Below are 18,343 nucleotides of genomic sequence, written 5' to 3'. Positions count from 1 at the left end.
TGCCTCCAGCAGCAGCTTACAGTGATCTGCAAACTTGGCTTTCCAGCTGTTACGGAGCTACAAGTCCCACAATGCATTTGCCTTTATGTATCATGACTCTGGCTGTCAGACTCCTGCAATGCATTGTGGGACTTGTAGTTCCTTAACAGCTGGAGAGACAAGTTTGCAGATCACTGGATTAGCAGTAGCGTGTAGTCAGGTTTTCCCCCACACACCTCTCCAGGCTGTTTCCCGTGAGATCTGCCAGCCTCGGGGCGCCTGTGTCTACCACAGACATGAGATCACCGTCTCTCCTCTCTGATAGGTGCCTATGGGGGGGGGGGGGTTTAAATCCCAGAAGTGATTAGGAATGACTGGGTTTGTTTTGCTTTGCACAAGGCCTCCCCCATCCCCTCTTATGACATCAGCGTCTCTGCAGAACTCTGAGAGTTGTGCTGAGCTCATTTATTTATACACAGGCCGGGAGGATGTGATAACCAGCTTGTGAAATGACCTGTCCTTGCAGAGTCCCGATAATGTTCAGCAGTTCTGTGTTCTGTACACGAGGTCCGATCGGTCAGCATTTCCTGCGGGCTGATAACGCACTCCGAGCTTCCTCCTTCCCTGCCATCTGCTGCCGGCCGGCCACAATACGCCTCAGTGTACTACGCCCCGCACCAGAATACCTGCCAGGCGCTTCTCAGTGTACGGCCAGCACCAGAATACCTGCCAGGCGCTGCTCAGTGTACGCATTGGTCAAGGGAAAATTAAATGTCAATGCTTCAATAGCTCTTTTCTCCTGGTCGACTCCATGTGCCTGGGAGCTGACGCCACTAGGGGGCGCTCAGCGGGCCACCGTGAGAGTTAGGAGGAAAACACCAAGAAATGCACCCTGTATGTATTTAGAGAGTTTAGCCTGTCTAATTCCCCTCCCTCATCTGTGACTAATCAGAAGTTGTAGCTTGATCTCTTAGCTGTGTCAGCTCTGGAATCTCCTCTGCCCCGGCAGATCAGCTAATTTGTAAACACAGGATGTTAACCCTATGTCTGCTTCCATGAAAGCAGGAAGTAGACACACTGCAGATTTATTGCAGGATTTGTATCAGCTGAAGGCTTCCTGCACACTGCAAATCCGTTTTGCAATTCAGTTTCCGATTCCGATTTTCAATTCCGATTTTCCCTGGATGCAATCAACAGAAAAACGGAGGAAAACAACGCAGCATGCAGTAACGATTAAAAATCGCAATCGGATGTAAAAAACGATTAAGAATCAGAATCGCATGCAGTGTGCAGGGAGCCGTAAACTGTTATTTCTGTAAAGGTCATTATGCTGTTGCTTATCTTTTAGAGCAGAGAGGATGTTCTGAGTTCAGGTCCGCCTTAAAGGGGAACTGAAGTAAGAGGTATATGGAGGCTGCCATATTTATTTCCTTTTAATCAATACCAGTTGCCTGGCAGCCCTGCTGGTCTATTTCTCTGCAGTAGTATCTGAATAACACCAGAAACAAGCATGCAGCTAATCCAGTCAGATCTGACAATAATGTCAGCAACACCTGATCTGCTGCATGCATGTTCAGGGGCTATGGCTAACAGTATTAGAGGCAGAGGATCAGCAGGGCAGTCAGGCAACTGGTATTGCTTAAAAGGAAATAAACATGACAGCCTCCATATCCCTCTCTCTTCAGTTGTCCTTTAAGAGGCTTTTAGGCCCATATTAGCAGGCCAAGCGTGAGAAACCTGTATATGGAATGTAAGTTACTCTGATGGTGTGTCTGTATGGAGTGTGTGGTTCAGACCAGCTGAGCTCAGCTCCAATCGCCTCTGACTGGAGATACAGATACAGCGAGCCACCATAGAAAACTAGAAAACATAAAAAAAAAACCTGCACATAGTGCTGAATACTGTATAAGCTATAATAGGTAAACCATGTTCTGCACTCCAGGGAGACGCATCACCCCCCCCCCACCCCCCATCCCTCGCCAGGAGAAGAGGAGTCACTCTCTCTCAGTGTGTCAGGGGTTAAGCCTGGTACATACCTTCAATTTTGATAGGGCAATCCCGCGGGCCTGACGGAGGCCGGCAGCCATTCCCAGAGCTGTGAGGAGCTTTGTATGCCGGGTACAGCGCTGGGGCAATGCCAGCCTCTCCTGCATGCTGATATAAGCTGGCCAGACTCACAGCACATCGTCAGCCATGTTTATATTCATTATGCCTAGAAAGCTTTGCAGAAAACATGGCAGATTTGTAGCAATAATAAAGGAAATGCTTCTTGCAGCAACGTGTACATCCTGATATCTCCCTCACCAACCTCCAGCTGCCTGCTCAATACTCTCAATGCTCACCTGAGTCAGCTTTTAAATACATATTTCTAAATGTGAGCGAACCAGAGTTTTAAATGGCTAGTGCAGCGTGGTACACACATCCAATTTTGATTGGCAAATGATTGGTTCATTTTCCCACCTGCGCTTTGAGCAGATTGAGTAAGCTCACTCTACACAGAGGTAGTAAAATTGGTCAGTGATTGGCCGTTGGGAGATTAGACACATGACTTCTTGCAGTCAGTGAACTGGAAGATACTGGTGTTTTTCCTTTAGAGTGGAGCTGAACTCTTGCACAGGACAGAAGGAAAACAGAGAAATGCGCCCTGTATGTGTTTAGTGAGCTCATCTGTGACTAATCACAAGTGTAATTTGAGCTTTCAGCTGTGTAAGCTGGCTGCCTCAGCAGAGCAGCTAATTTGTAAACACAGGCTGTAAACAATATGTCTGCTTACATGAAAGCAGGAAGTAGACACACTGCAGATTTATTGCAGGATTTGTATCAGCTGTAACAAAGAAATGTTTTTCTTTAAATATTAGACAGAGGACGTTCTGAGTTCAAGTCTGCTTAAAAGGAAAACTGTAGCGAGAGGGATATGTTAGTGGCCATATTTATTTATTTTAAAGCAATACCAGTTGCCTGGCTGCCCTGCTGATCCTCTGCTTATAATACTTATATCCATTGCCCCTGAACAAGCATGCAGAACAGGTGCTGTGACTGAAGTCAGACTGCTTGTTTCAGGCGTGTGATTCAGACACTACTGCAGCCAAATAGATCAGCAGGGCTGTCAGGCAACTGGTATTGTTTAACAGGAAATAAATATGGCAGCCTCCATATTCTCCTTATTACAGGGACGTTTGCATCTTCTGCAGCTCCCGTCATTTTTGCCGGACACTTGCACAGTTAGAATCCTCTGTTTTGTGGAACGTTTTATAACGTCAGTTTCTGTGTGTAGCGGCTCTGCTTCTAGTATGTTGACGCTGGTAGCGCAGTATATAATTACTGTGTATATTCCACCACAAGAGCAGACATTTAAATGTTAGCTTTGTGTAGAGCTGGCGTACAAACATACGCTGGGAGCCCACAGGCCTGTCTGGGATCTACGCATGGAAGGACATAGAGAAGAGTCTGTATACCGCTGTCTGGAGGCGGAGAGAGGAGTCATGTGACCTCTGCACGCCCATTCCTGGCACTCCTCTGCCAGCTCTGAAATGACCCACCATCACATATGTCCTGCCTTGCAGCTGTTACACGTGAGGCCTGCACATGATTGGGGGGTTCAGACTGAGGATGAGTCTGCAGGAGTCCCATGGCCAGTACTGGGAGAGGGTAGGAGTCACCCAAGGTATAATGATCTAGCATAAGGTAGGTAAGGTCTTACCAATGACACATTCAAGAATGTAATGTTTTCGGTAAAAGCAAAAGTTTTTATCATGCACAACTAACAACGCGTATAACGGCAACAGACCGCTTCAGAGGCGCAATTGAGGCGCTCAGGGCTGACTTCTCTCGGGCATCCCGCAGACACTTGAACTCGACCCGATGAAGCGGTCAGTTGCCGCGAAACGTGTTGTCAGATGTGCATAATAAAAACGTTTGCTTTTACCGAAAACATTACATTCTTGAATGTGACATCTTTAAAGAGGAACTCCAGTGAAAATAATGTAATAAAAAAAAGTGCTTCATTTTTACAATAATTATGTATAAATGATTTAGTCAGTGTTTGCCCATTGTAAAATCTTTTAAATCCTTGATTTACATTCTGACATTTATCACATGGTGACATTTTTACTGTTGGCAGGTGATGTAGCTGCTGCATGTTGTTTTGGCAGTTGGAAACATATTGGATGTTGACTCTGGCTGGGCTGTGTGGCAGTGTGTGTCAGTATGTGGCAGTATGTGGCAGTATATGGCAGTATGTGGCAGCAGCAGTTGTCTAGTAGCTGCCTCTCCTCTCTGCTTTGCATTGGAATGTATGAGTGAGGAGTTATGTGGCCGGCAGATATTGGATGGTGACTCTGGCTGGGCTGTATGTGGCAGTGTGTGTCAGTATGTGGCAGTATGTGGCAGTGTGTGTCAGTATGTGGCAGTCTAGTAGCTGCCTCTCCCCTCTGCTTTGCATTGGAATGTATCAGTGAGGAGTTATGTGGCCGGCAGATATTGGATGGTGACTCTGGCTGGGCTGTATGTGGCAGTGTGTGTCAGTATGTGGCAGTATGTGGCAGTGTGTGTCAGTATGTGGCAGTCTAGTAGCTGCCTCTCCCCTCTGCTTTGCATTGGAATGTATCAGTGAGGAGTTATGTGGCCGGCAGATATTGGATGTTGACTCTGGCTGGGCTGTGTGGCAGTGTGTGTCAGTATGTAGCAGTATGTGTCAGTGTGTGGCAGTATGTGGCAGCAGTAGTTGCGCAGTAGCTGCCTCTCCCCTCTGCTTTGCATTGGAATGTATGAGTGAGAAGTTATGTGACCGGCAGATATTGGATGTTGACTCTGGCTGGGCAGTATGTGGCAGTGTGTGTCAGTATGTGGCAGTATGTGGCAGTCTAGTAGCTGCCTCTCCCCTCTGCTTTGCATTGGAATGTATGAGTGAGGAGTTATGTAGCCGGCAGATATTGGATGGTGACTCTGGCTGGGCAGTATGTGGCAGTGTGTGTCAGTATGTGGCAGTATGTGTCAGTATGTGGCAGTCTAGTAGCTGCCTCTCCCCTCTGCTTTGCATTGGAATGTATGAGTGAGAAGTTATGTGGCGGCAGATATTGGATGGTGACTCTGGCTGGCAGTATGTGGCAGTGTGTGTCAGTATGTGGCAGTCTAGTAGCTGCCTCTCCCCTCTGCTTTGCATTGGAATGTATCAGTGAGGAGTTATGTGACCGGCAGATATTGGATGGTGACTCTGGCTGGGCTGTATGTGTCAGTATGTGGCAGTATGTGGCAGTGTGTGTCAGTATGTGTCAGTATGTGGCAGTCTAGTAGCTGCCTCTCCCCTCTGCTTTGCATTGGAATGTATCAGTGAGAAGTTATGTGGCCGGCAGATATTGGATGTTGACTCTCTGGCTGGGCAGTAAACTGGTTGTGTCAGCAGATGTGAGGAATTCCTGCAGATCACACACAGCTCTGTGCTGCTCACAGATGACCGAATACAGCGACACGAGACTGCAGCGCAGGGAGGGAGACTCACCACAGGAACGTTTTACCATTGCATGGAGACTGCAGCGAAGGTGAGGAGACTACTCACAGGAACGTTTTATTGTTATTATCACACACACAGCTCTGTGCTGCTCACAGATTACAGATTCAGCGACACGAGACTGCAGCGCAGGGAGGGAGACTACTACTCACAGGAACGTTTTATCGATATCACACACACAGCTCTGTGCTGCTCACAGATGACCGAATACAGCGACACGAGACTGCAGCGCTGGGAGGGAGACTACTCACAGGAACGTTTTATCGTTATTATCACACACACAGCTCTGTGCTGCTCACAGATGACAGATCCAGCGACACGAGACTGCAGCGCTGGGAGGGAGACTACTACTCACAGGAACGTTTTATCGATATTATCACACACACAGCTCTGTGCTGCTCACAAATGACAGATCCAGCAACACGAGACTGCAGCGCTGGGAGGGAGACTACTCACAGGAACGTTTTATCGATATTATCACACACACAGCTCTGTGCTGCTCACAGATGACCGAATACAGCGACACGAGACTGCAGCGCAGGGAGGGAGACTGATCACAGGAACGTTTTATCGTTACATGGTGACTGCAGTGCAGGGAGGGAGACTGCTCACGTTTTACCGTTACATGGTGACTGCAGCGCAGGGAGGGAGACTGCTCCCGTTTTAGCGTTACATGGTGACTGCAGCGCAGGGAGTGAGACTGCTCCCGTTTTTTCGTTACAGATCAGTCAGGGATAGAGGACTGTCACGTGCGTCTTACTCCTCAGGAAGCGCCTCTTCCTTCCTGACTCGCAGCAAAGTCTCCGCTCAGCACAAAGTTATGAATGATTCTCATCCACAGGCCAAGCAAGACTGTCTGCATCTCACACAGAGATTATATCCCCTTCAATCATAACAGACATCCATCATTCTAGGATTCTTAATGATGTCATTAAAGGGAACCTGAGGTGACAGGGAGATGGAGGCTGCCATATTTACTGCTTTTTAAACAATGCACATTGCCTGGCTATCCCACTGATCCTCTGCCTCTAATGCTCTTAGCGATAGCCCCTGAACAAGCATGCAGATCAGGTGACTGAAGTGAGACTGGATTAGCTGCATGCTTGTTGCAGGGTTGTGATCAGACACTACTGATGCATAATGCCAGGATCATGGTGCACTGGATGAAAAACTGATTCTGTAAAAATAGATCCCTTTTCCGTGTAAACGAATCATTATATTACAATGGCATTTGCTTCTCTTCTCCATCGTGTCGCCGCCCGCCTGGTCTCTGTCGCTGTCATCTCCGCGTTCAGCGGCTGCCGCACTCCGGGGCTTCTGGATACATTGGCACACCAATCCCAGCATCCCATCGGAAACATCCGGCTCCCATCGGCTTGCAAAAGATCAATGGAAATCCTTAAAGCACCAGAGAATATTTTCATTCTACTCAGTGAACCAATGAGAATCTGATCCAAAAAAAAAAAATTCTTACCTTTTAAACTGTTTTGAATCCTTTTATACATCCTTCAGGGCGCCTCCCTCCCAGTGTCTCATATTCTCAGAGTTTAGCCTGGCACAGACATCCAATTTTGATTGCCCAATGACTGACCAATTTTACCACCCCATGTAGTTTACCTACATAGTCTGTTTATAGTATTCATAGTCCATTGGCCCTCATACTACATGGAGGTGGTTAAATTGGTCAGTAATTGGCCAATCAAAATTGAATGTGTGTATGTACCTTTAGGTCTCTTTCACAGTGTGACGTTAAAGTCGCACATTAGAAAATGTTTAAACGCAGACCAACGCGCAGCAATGGCAAGTATGTGCGACATTCACAGTGCACACGTTGCGTTTGTGTGTAACGTGTAGCGTTATAAGAAAGTGCTGCATGCTGTGCGTTATACATGTTATTAGCTGCGCTGGACTGTTTGCACATGCTCAGTAATGACTTGGAAACATATTTTTCATTGCCTGTATGCTCTACTGTATGCGACAATAACGGGGCATTAGGTTGCGTTGCGACTTTTTTGGGGGCATTGCGTTGTAATTTGCGTTGCGACTTTAACGTTGCATCAAAACGCAACGTCCTACTGTGAAAGAGGCTTACGTCTCTAAAACTTTGATGCGGATAACAAAGTATTTCCTCTTTCCTGCCTGGTTATAAAGATCTGGCGGCGCCGGTTCCAATGTTTCCAGTCTGGAATGGACATTCATAAAACCGTCACATGATTATGAATGAAACCTCTGGAATGAGCGGCCATCTTTTCCCTCGCAGGCCTGTTACATATTCATGAATGGCGGTCGTTACATATTCATGAGATTGGCGGTTGTTGCATATTCATGAGCCCGGCTAAGCGTCAGACATTAAAGCCGTTTTCTTGCGTGAGCGGAATCCGTCAGGCGGTCGCTGGGATCCATGTTTTATGCATATCGCGGTAACGGTTCAGCGGGGGTCCGTTTCACCGCCGCATCCCCGGCCTCCAAGTGACATTTATGTAAATCTTTATTTAGAATTGTTTAATTATTATCACAACCGCCGCTGATGTATTAACATGACACAATGTCAGATGTGACCTCCGCCGCCGCTGCTGTCATAATCGCGATTCGCACGGAACGCGGCAGCCAATCGGAGATCGCAGGCAAGGAATCTACCTTTGTCTGATTTGCCTTTTTAATTAAAAGCTAATTAATTACAAGGAGGCCGTCCCCACAGGGGATCAGCAAGAGCAATTATGTTATATATGATTACAGTGATATATGGGAGGGGAGCGGTAATGTGTCAAGTTGTGTGAACTCCGCCCCCCCTCCCACCCACCAATCACGTGCCGGGAATTCTGAACTTTATCATATAGTTGCTTTTTACTGCTTTTCAGTTCTTATCTCGTTTTTTTGTAAATGACTTTCACTGAAAGTGACATCGAGGAGCTGTGTGATCTCTGCTGCTCCTTTTATCGGAGTGTTTTATACAGTTATAGATAAGGACATTTATAGATATATTACCCCAGTACCACGCTGCCCCTCGTGAGTAATAACACAGCGACCCCTCTGAAGAGAGCTTAGAGCCCCCCGGCTGTATGACGTCTCCAGACATTTTCCTATTACAGTAATATGTACACCGTACACCTGCACTGCTGTGCCTGCACTCTGCTGGTCTGCCGGCATCCCCGCGGCTCTCCTCGCTCCATCCAAACCCAACGCCAAGAATACCAGCATGGTAACTCACGCCAAACAACATAAGCGCTGAGAGTCTCCTAACGGAAGGGGGGTCACCATACAACTCCCCCAGGGTTTCCACTGAAGCCAAGAAACAGGATTCCCCATGGATCTCCATACACTGTAAATGCCAGGATTCCCCTTGGACATATATAATATAACACGTATAATATATATATATATATATATATATATATATATATATATATATATATATATATATATATATATATATATTCACCTAAGGGATTATTAGGACCACCATACTAATATGGTGATTGACCCCGTTTCGCCTTCAGAACTGCATTAATTCTACGTGGCATTGATTCCATAAGGTGCTGAAAGCATTCTTTAGAAATGTTGGCCCATATTGATAGGATAGCATCTTGCAGGAGATTTGTGGGATGCACATCCAGGGCACGAAGCTCCCGTTCCATCCCATCCTAACGATTCTCTATTGGGTTGAGATCTGGTGACTGTGGGGCCATTTTAGTACAGTGAACTCATTGTCATGTTCAAGAAACCAATGTGAAATGATTTGAGCTTTGTGACATGGTGCATTATCCTGCTGGAAGTGGCCATCAGAGGATGGGTACATGGTGGTCATGAAGGGATGGACATGGTCAGAAACAATGCTCAGGTAGCTTGTGGCATTTAAACGATGCCCAATTGGCACCAAGGGGCCTAAAGTGTGCCAAGAAAACATTCCCCACAACATTACACCACCACCACCAGCCTGCACAGTGGTAACAAGACATGATGGATCCATGTTCTCATTCTGTTTACGCCAAATTCTGACTATCGAGACTCATCAGACCAGGTAACATTTTTCCAGTCTTCAACTGTCCAATTTTGGTGAGCTTGTGCAAATTGTAGCCTCTTTTCCCTATTTCTAGTGGAGATGAGTGGTACCCAGTGGGGTCTTCTGCTGTTGTAGCCCATCCGCCTCAAGGTTGTGCGTGTTGTGGCTTCACAAATGCTTTGCTGCATACCTCGGTTGTAACGAGTGGTTATTTCAGTCAGCGTTGCTCTTCTATCAGCTTGAATCAGTCGGCCCATTCTCCTCTGACGTCTAGCATCAACAAGGCATTTTTGCCCACAGGACTGCCGAATACTGAATGTTTTTCCCTTTTCACACCATTCTTTGTAAACCCTAGAAATGGTTGTGCGTGAAAATCCCAGTAACTGAGCAGATTGTGAAATACTCAGACCGGCCCATCTGGCATTCAGTTTGGAGTTCAGGAGATTGTCTTGACCAGGACCACACCCTAAATGCATTGAAGCAGCTGCCATGTGATTGGTTGATTAGATAAAAGCATTATGAGAACTGAACAGGTGTTCCTAATAATCCTTTAGGTGAGTGTATAGTGTGTATGGGATAATATGTTGTCCCTTTATAAATACAGTATATATGGCATGTATAGTGTGCAGCCTTCTCTCCACCTCACCTGAGCGTGGCAGGCTGGCGTCCCGGTATGATGTGGGCATCGGTCTCGCCAGCCTATTTTTACTCTCTGGCACTGTAGACCCAGCGTTGTGCCGGCTATATTTAGCTGCCTGGATGATGTAATGCGCCTGCAGTGCTGCAATGTTCTCTGACTGTTCACCTCCATGCATGTCCTACATCTCCGCAGAGTCCAGATGTGTCATCCTGGCAAGCAGACACAGAGGCAGGACTGGGGGAGAGGAGGCTGCAGACACAGAGAGAGGGGGGGGGGGTGGCTGCAGACACAGAGAGAGGGGGGGGGGGGGGAGGCTGCAGACACAGGAATGGGGGGATGCAGAGACAGGGCTGGGGGAGAGGAGGCTGGAGACACAGAGAGGGAGGAGGCTGCAGACACAGAGAGGGGGTGGGAGAGGAGGCTGCAGACACAGGGGGGGGGGGGGAGGCTGCAGACACAGAGAGGAAGGGGGGGGAGGCTGCAGACACAGACAGGAATGGGGGGGATGCAGAGACAGGGCTGGGGGGGAGGAGGCTGCAGACACAGAGAGGGGGGAGGCTGCAGACACAGAGAGGGGGTGGGAGAGGAGGCTGCAGACACAGAGGGGGGGGGGGGGGAGGCTGCAGACACAGAGAGGAAGGGGGGGGGGGAGGCTGCAGACACAGACAGGAATGCGGGGGATGCAGAGACAGGGCTGGGGGGGAGGAGGCTGCAGACACAGAGAGGGGGGAGGCTGCAGACACAGAGAGGGGGGGGGGGGGGGGGGGTTGAGGCTTCAAACACAGAGGGTGGGGGGGAGAGGCTGCAGACACAGAGGGGGGGGGGGGGGGAGAGGCTGCAGACACAGGCAGGAATGGGGGAATGCAGAGACAGGGCTGGGGGAGTGGAGATGCTGAGACATCAGGACTTGTGGCTGAGAGCCTGCAGTATATGCCATGTATCCTTCTACCTATTTTTACATTTTTAAACAATTTTTTTTTACGCAAACTGCCCCTGTACATAAATTGCTCCAGTGCATAAACTGCTTCAGTGCACAAACCGCTCCTGTGTGTAAACTGCTCCTGTGCGTAAACTGCCCCTGTACGTAAATGTCTCCTGTGCACAAACTGCTTCTGTGCATAATCTGTCCTTGTGCGCAAACTGCTTTTGTGCCTAAATTGCCCCGGTGCGTAAATTGCTCCTGTGCGTAAACTGCCCCTGTGCGCAAACTGCTTCTGTGCGTAAACTACCTCTTTGCAAAATCTGCCCTTGTGCGTAAACTGCCTCTGTGCGTAAACTGCCTCTGTGCATAAACTGCCTCTGTGTGTAAACTGCTTCTGTGCACAAACCGCTCCTGTGCGTAAACTGCCCCTGTGTGTAAATTACTCCTGTGTGTAAAGTGCCCCTGTGCACAAACTGCTTCTGTGCATAATCTGCCCCGTGGTGTAAACAGCTTCTGTGCATAAATTATAAATTGCCTCTATGCAAAATCTGCCCTGGTGTGTATACTACGTCTGTGCGTAAACTGCCTTTGTGTATAAATTGCCTATGGGCTCGATTCACAAAGCGGTGCTAACCCAGTTAGAGACTTTAGACGTAATAACCATTGCACCACGCTGGTGAAAAGCCAGTTTAGGTTTAAGTTTAGATCGCGCGCAAAGTCCCGCACGCAAAGCAGCGCCATTAAACTTTATACGAAGAGCACCAGACTTTGCTAGCGCAAATCTTTTGATCAGCTGTGCACTGCGGTGCTAACGCAGTTGGTGCTATAGTTATCACGCCTAAACTTATCACACCTAAACTTATCATGCCTAAACTGAGTTTAGGCATGATAAAGGGCTTTTCACCAGCGTGCTAACTGTTAGCACCGCTTTGTGAATCAGGCCCTATATATCCAAATCCAAAAAGTGTTATTGAAAAGACTGAATAGATTTAGCATTGCCAAAGCAAAACAACTAGAGATGAGCCGAAATTTTCGAAATTTCGAACTGCTTTTATTACGAATGCGAAATTTAACATTACGACCCAAATTCGTAATTTCGTAATTAATTTTCAAATCGTAATTTACAATTTCGTAATCGAAATTTCACTCCCGTAATGACGAATTTCGTGTCTCCAACCGAAATTTTACTTTTTCAGGTTTGTAAGGGTTTCTATCCCTCTAGATGCCTAAAATGAATAGCACAGCCAGTCCTCCTCCTCCTCCTCCTCTCTCTCTCTCCAGAGATCTGTAGTATTTCAAAACCATACTCACATTCATGACATGTCCAGGGATCAAACCCAGGCCAACCACATGGAAGACAGCTATGCTCACCACCATACCACCAAACACACACTAAATAGACTGCTAACCTAAATCTTACTTGTAGACAGTCATATGAGACACATGCTGGGTGCAGGGCTTTGTGATTGGACCATGGACCATGCGATAGAGTGAGGTGCAAAAATGAAATCATGCCTAGCAGAGGATGGTTTCACAATGCTAAATGCTAGGCTGGCTGTGGTGCAATTGGTTAGTGCGTCTGGCTGGTAACAGCAAGGTTACAGGTTCAATTCCATCCAGGCATGTCTTTTCCTTTTGCGTTCAACAGTTGTCCAAACAGAGCGAACAGAGCCCCAGATAGCCATGTAGAGTTAGGTCACAGCTAGCCTGGCTGTGGTGCAATTGGTTAGTGTGTCTGGCTGGTAACAGCAAGGTTACAGGTTCGATTCCATCCAGGCATGTCTTTTCCTTTTGCGTTCAACAGTTGTCCAAACAGAGCCAACAGAGCCCCAGATAGCCATGTAGAGTTAGGTCACAGCTAGCCTGGCTGTGGTGCAATTGGTTAGTGTGTCTGGCTGGTAACAGCAAGGTTACAGGTTCGATTCCATCCAGGCATGTCTTTTGCGTTCAACAGTTGTCCAAACAGAGCCAACAGAGCCCCAGATAGCCATGTAGAGTTAGGTCACAGCTAGCCTGGCTGTGGTGCAATTGGTTAGTGTGTCTGGCTGGTAACAGCAAGGTTACAGGTTTGATTCCATCCAGGCATGTCTTTTCCTTTTGAGTTCAACAGTTGTCCAAACACCGAGCACAAAGTTTTGCATGCGTAAAGTTTTACGCACGCAAAATACCCCATGGGGTTCAATGGCGCAGCGCGCGCACGCAAAAGGAAAAGACATGCCTGGATGGAATCAAACCTGTAACCTTGCTGTTACCAGCCAGACACACTAACCAATTGCACCACAGCCAGGCTAGCTGTGACCTAACTCTACATGGCTATCTGGGGCTCTGTTGGCTCTGTTTGGACAACTGTTGAACGCAAAAGGAAAAGACATGCCTGGATGGAATCGAACCTGTAACCTTGCTGTTACCAGCCAGACACACTAACCAATTGCACCACAGCCAGGCTAGCTGTGACCTAACTCTACATGGCTATCTGGGGCTCTGTTGGCTCTGTTTGGACAACTGTTGAACGCAAAAGGAAAAGACATGCCTGGATGGAATTGAACCTGTAACCTTGCTGTTACCAGCCAGACACACTAACCAATTGCACCACAGCCAGCCTAGCATTTAGCACTGTGAAACCATCCTCTGCTAGGCATGATTTCATTTTTGCACCTCACTCTATCGCATGGTCCAATCACAAAGCCCTGCACCCAGCATGTGTCTCATATGACTGTCTACAAGTAAGATTTAGGTTAGCAGTCTATTTAGTGTGTGTTTGGTGGTATGGTGGTGAGCATAGCTGTCTTCCATGTGGTTGGCCTGGGTTTGATCCCTGGACATGTCATGAATGTGAGTATGGTTTTGAAATACTACAAATCTCGAGAGAGAGAGAGAGAGAGAGAGAGAGAGAGAGAGAGAGAGAGAGAGAGAGAGAGAGAGAGAGAGAGAGGAAGAAGGGCTGGCCTATTCATTTTAGGCATCTAGAGGGATACAATCTTTAAAATACTAAATTTCGTAATCGTAATTACGAAAATTTGCGTAGTTTGCGAAAATTACGAAATTTCGATTACTGCTAAAATCGTAATTGTAGTAATTTCGCGAAATTTCGGAAATTCGTAATTAGGTCATTACGCTCATCCCTAAAAACAACCATCTATACACTGCTTCTGTGCATAAACTGCCTGTGTGCTGCCTGTGTGCTGCTTCTGTGTATAGACTGCCTGTGTGCTGCCCCTGTGTATAGACTGCCTGTGTGCTGCCTCTGTGTATAAACTGCCTGTGTGCTGCCCCTGTGTATAGACTGCCTGTGTGCTGCTTCTGTGCATAAACTGCCTGTGTCCTGCCCCTGTGTATAGACTGCCTGTGTGCTGCCCCTGTGTATAGACTGCCTATGTGCTGCCCCTGTGTATAGACTGCCTGTGTGCTGCCCCTGTGTATAGACTGCCTGTGTGCTGCCCCTGTGTATAGACTGCCTGTGTGCTGCCCCTGTGTATAGACTGCCTGTGTGCTGCCCCTGTGTATAAACTGCCTGTGTGCTGCCTCTGTGTATAGACTGCCTGTGTGCTGCCTCTGTGTATAGACTGCCTGTGTGCTGCCCCTGTGTATAGACTGCCTGTGTGCTGCCCCTGTGTATAGATTGCCTGTGTGCTGCCCCTGTGTATAGACTGCCTGTGTGCTGCCTCTGTGTATAAACTGCCTGTGTCCTGCCCCTGTGTATAGACTGCCTGTGTGCTGCCCCTGTGTATAGATTGCCTGTGTGCTGCCCCTGTGTATAGACTGCCTGTGTGCTGCCTCTGTGTATAGACTGCCTGTGTGCTGCTTCTGTGCATAAACTGCCTGTGTCCTGCCCCTGTGTATAGACTGCCTGTGTGCTGCCTCTGTGTATAGACTGCCTGTGTGCTGCCCCTGTGTATAGACTGCCTATGTGCTGCCCCTGTGTATAGACTGCCTGTGTGCTGCCCCTGTGTATAGACTGCCTGTGTGCTGCCCCTGTGTATAGACTGCCTGTGTGCTGCCCCTGTGTATAGACTGCCTGTGTGCTGCCCCTGTGTATAGACTGCCTGTGTGCTGCCCCTGTGTATAAACTGCCTGTGTGCTGCCTCTGTGTATAGACTGCCTGTGTGCTGCCTCTGTGTATAGACTGCCTGTGTGCTGCCCCTGTGTATAGACTGCCTGTGTGCTGCCCCTGTGTATAAACTGCCTGTGTGCTGCTTCTGTGCATAAACTGCCTGTGTCCTGCCCCTGTGTATAGACTGCCTGTGTGCTGCCTCTGTGTATAGACTGCCTGTGTGCTGCCCCTGTGTATAAACTGCCTGTGTGCTGCCTCTGTGTATAGACTGCCTGTGTGCTGCCTCTGTGTATAGACTGCCTGTGTGCTGCCTCTGTGTATAGACTGCCTGTGTGCTGCCCCTGTGTATAAACTGCCTGTGTCCTGCCCCTGTGTATAGACTGCCTGTGTGCTGCCCCTGTGTATAGATTGCCTGTGTGCTGCCCCTGTGTATAGATTGCCTGTGTGCTGCCCCTGTGTATAAACTGCCTGTGTCCTGCCCCTGTGTATAGACTGCCTGTGTGCTGCCCCTGTGTATAGACTGCCTGTGTCCTGCCCCTGTGTATAGACTGCCTGTGTGCTGCCTCTGTGTATAGACTGCCTGTGTGCTGCTTCTGTGCATAAACTGCCTGTGTGTGCTGCCCCTGTGTATAAACTGCCTGTGTGCTGCTTCTGTGCATAAACTGCCTGTGTGCTCCGCCTGTGTATAAACTGCCTGTGTCCTGCCCCTGTGTATAGACTGCCTGTGTGCTGCCCCTGTGTATAGACTGCCTGTGTGCTGCCCCTGTGTATAAACTGCCTGTGTGCTGCTTCTGTGTATAGACTGCCTGTGTGCTGCCCCTGTGTATAGACTGCCTGTGTGCTGCCCTGTGTATAGACTGCCTGTGTGCTGCCCCTGTGTATAGACTGCCTGTGTGCTTCCCCTGTGTATAGACTGCCTGTGTGCTGCCCCTGTGTATAGACTGCCTGTGTGCTGCCCCTGTGTATAGACTGCCTGTGTGCTGCCTCTGTGTATAGACTGCCTGTGTGCTGCCCCTGTGTATAGACTGCCTGTGTGCTGCCCCTGTGTATAGACTGCCTGTGTGCTGCTTCTGTGTATAGACTGCCTGTGTGCTGCCTCTGTGTATAGACTGCCTGTGTGCTGCCCTGTGTATAGACTGCCTGTGTGCTGCCCCTGTGTATAGACTGCCTGTGTGCTGCCCCTGTGTATAGACTGCCTGTGTCCTGCCCCTGTGTATAGACTGCCTGTGTGCTGCCTCTGTGTATAGACTGCCTGTGTGCTGCTTCTGTGCATAAACTGCCTGTGTGTGCTGCCCCTGTGTATAAACTGCCTGTGTGCTGCTTCTGTGCATAAACTGCCTGTGTGCTCCCCCTGTGTATAAACTGCCTGTGTCCTGCCCCTGTGTATAGACTGCCTGTGTGCTGCCCCTGTGTATAGACTGCCTGTGTGCTGCCCCTGTGTATAAACTGCCTGTGTGCTGCTTCTGTGTATAGACTGCCTGTGTGCTGCTTCTGTGTATAGACTGCCTGTGTGCTGCCCCTGTGTATAGACTGCCTGTGTGCTGCCCTGTGTATAGACTGCCTGTGTGCTGCCCCTGTGTATAGACTGCCTGTGTGCTTCCCCTGTGTATAGACTGCCTGTGTGCTGCCTCTGTGTATAGACTGCCTGTGTGCTGCCCCTGTGTATAGACTGCCTGTGTGCTGCCCCTGTGTATAGATTGCCTGTGTGCTGCCCCTGTGTATAGACTGCCTGTGTGCTGCCTCTGTGTATAAACTGCCTGTGTCCTGCCCCTGTGTATAGACTGCCTGTGTGCTGCCCCTGTGTATAAACTGCCTGTGTGCTGCCTCTGTGTATAGACTGCCTGTGTGCTGCCTCTGTGTATAGACTGCCTGTGTGCTGCCCCTGTGTATAGACTGCCTGTGTGCTGCCCCTGTGTATAGATTGCCTGTGTGCTGCCCCTGTGTATAGACTGCCTGTGTGCTGCCTCTGTGTATAAACTGCCTGTGTCCTGCCCCTGTGTATAGACTGCCTGTGTGCTGCCCCTGTGTATAGATTGCCTGTGTGCTGCCCCTGTGTATAGACTGCCTGTGTGCTGCCTCTGTGTATAGACTGCCTGTGTGCTGCTTCTGTGCATAAACTGCCTGTGTCCTGCCCCTGTGTATAGACTGCCTGTGTGCTGCCTCTGTGTATAGACTGCCTGTGTGCTGCCCCTGTGTATAGACTGCCTATGTGCTGCCCCTGTGTATAGACTGCCTGTGTGCTGCCCCTGTGTATAGACTGCCTGTGTGCTGCCCCTGTGTATAGACTGCCTGTGTGCTGCCCCTGTGTATAGACTGCCTGTGTGCTGCCCCTGTGTATAAACTGCCTGTGTGCTGCCTCTGTGTATAGACTGCCTGTGTGCTGCCTCTGTGTATAGACTGCCTGTGTGCTGCCCCTGTGTATAGACTGCCTGTGTGCTGCCCCTGTGTATAAACTGCCTGTGTGCTGCTTCTGTGCATAAACTGCCTGTGTCCTGCCCCTGTGTATAGACTGCCTGTGTGCTGCCTCTGTGTATAGACTGCCTGTGTGCTGCCCCTGTGTATAAACTGCCTGTGTGCTGCCTCTGTGTATAGACTGCCTGTGTGCTGCCTCTGTGTATAGACTGCCTGTGTGCTGCCTCTGTGTATAGACTGCCTGTGTGCTGCCCCTGTGTATAAACTGCCTGTGTCCTGCCCCTGTGTATAGACTGCCTGTGTGCTGCCCCTGTGTATAGATTGCCTGTGTGCTGCCCCTGTGTATAGATTGCCTGTGTGCTGCCCCTGTGTATAAACTGCCTGTGTCCTGCCCCTGTGTATAGACTGCCTGTGTGCTGCCCCTGTGTATAGACTGCCTGTGTCCTGCCCCTGTGTATAGACTGCCTGTGTGCTGCCTCTGTGTATAGACTGCCTGTGTGCTGCTTCTGTGCATAAACTGCCTGTGTGTGCTGCCCCTGTGTATAAACTGCCTGTGTGCTGCTTCTGTGCATAAACTGCCTGTGTGCTCCCCCTGTGTATAAACTGCCTGTGTCCTGCCCCTGTGTATAGACTGCCTGTGTGCTGCCCCTGTGTATAGACTGCCTGTGTGCTGCCCCTGTGTATAAACTGCCTGTGTGCTGCTTCTGTGTATAGACTGCCTGTGTGCTGCTTCTGTGTATAGACTGCCTGTGTGCTGCCCCTGTGTATAGACTGCCTGTGTGCTGCCCTGTGTATAGACTGCCTGTGTGCTGCCCCTGTGTATAGACTGCCTG

General features: G+C 49.0%; 1 protein-coding gene across 15 annotated transcripts in view; it reads left to right on the top strand.

The window, feature by feature from the left end:
* Positions 1-18,343, top strand: part of IQSEC1 (IQ motif and Sec7 domain ArfGEF 1) — a 1,051,066-nt gene that overhangs the window by 908,619 nt on the left and 124,104 nt on the right. The window contains exon 1 of one of the 15 annotated variants that reach the window (XM_068251865.1): positions 5,473-5,516. The exons of the other annotated variants lie outside the window; for them this stretch is intronic. The gene's annotated coding sequence lies outside the window, so the exon portion shown is untranslated. Of the gene's footprint in view, positions 1-5,472; positions 5,517-18,343 lie in introns of those variants that run through there. 15 annotated transcript variants of the gene reach the window in all.

This window comes from Hyperolius riggenbachi, chromosome 9, assembly GCF_040937935.1.
Source record: "Hyperolius riggenbachi isolate aHypRig1 chromosome 9, aHypRig1.pri, whole genome shotgun sequence".
Lineage (NCBI taxonomy): Eukaryota > Metazoa > Chordata > Amphibia > Anura > Hyperoliidae > Hyperolius > Hyperolius riggenbachi.
The sequence above is the reverse complement of the archived record's forward strand: the minus strand, read 5'-3'. Positions and strand labels throughout refer to the sequence as shown.